Genomic DNA, 933 nt, shown 5'->3' with positions numbered 1-933 from the left:
GGAGATCGAGTCATCTTCCTTGCTTTTGTATGCTAGCATGATTATTGCTTTCCCTATTATGTGTTGTATTGTATCTGATGTGATTACAGCATGTAATTGACTGAATCAGAACCGATTCTAGATCAGAGGTAACTGACTAGAGGAGGGCTGAGACAGTTGTATATCTTGTAGTCTAATCAGTTGGATTATTAGATACATGCCTCCTCGAAGAGCAGCAGTGCCTCTACGACCATTAGCGCCAGAACAGGGGAGCACATCCGGAGATCCTATGGATGTTACGGCGACCCCTATGGAGACGTTGCTGAAGCGATTCCAGTCATTCCGACCACCGACCTTAAAGGGTACAGAAAATGCAATTGAATGCGAAAGCTGGTTGGAGGATATCGAGATGTTATTCGAGTCTCTAGGGTACAGTGATGAGAAGAGAGTGAAGCTCATTGGCCATCAACTGCAAGACATTGCTAAACATTGGTGGTTGAATACTAAAAGAGCACTAGAACAGCGTGGCACTGAGATTACATGGAAAGTGTTCAAGACCGAGTTTTATCAGCGATTCTTTCCTATATCCTACCGTAAAGATAAAGGCGCTGAATTTGCAAACCTGAAGCAAGGGCAATTGAACATCGAAGAGTACGTTGCTAAATTTTCTTCTTTGCTTCGCTTTGCACCTCACGTTTCAGGTAGTGATGAGGCCATGGCGGATCAGTTTATAAATGGCCTGAATCCTGATGTCTTTACATTGGTTAATACGGGGAGACCCAATAATTTCGCTGAAGCATTGAACCGTGCCAAAGGAGCAGAAGCAGGGTTGCTGAGACAACGGAGTGTTCCGTATGTGGCTCCGAGTCCGAGACCGCCACTACCTCCATCCCAAGTTCCTCCTCCTCGATTCGAAAGTGGTGGTAGCAGCAGCGGACGCAAAGATCAGTTGAA

The sequence above is a fragment of the Primulina eburnea genome, chromosome 13, assembly GCF_022965805.1.
Source record: "Primulina eburnea isolate SZY01 chromosome 13, ASM2296580v1, whole genome shotgun sequence".
In the NCBI taxonomy this organism is placed as follows: Eukaryota; Viridiplantae; Streptophyta; class Magnoliopsida; order Lamiales; family Gesneriaceae; genus Primulina; species Primulina eburnea.
This window is presented reverse-complemented; position numbering follows the sequence as displayed.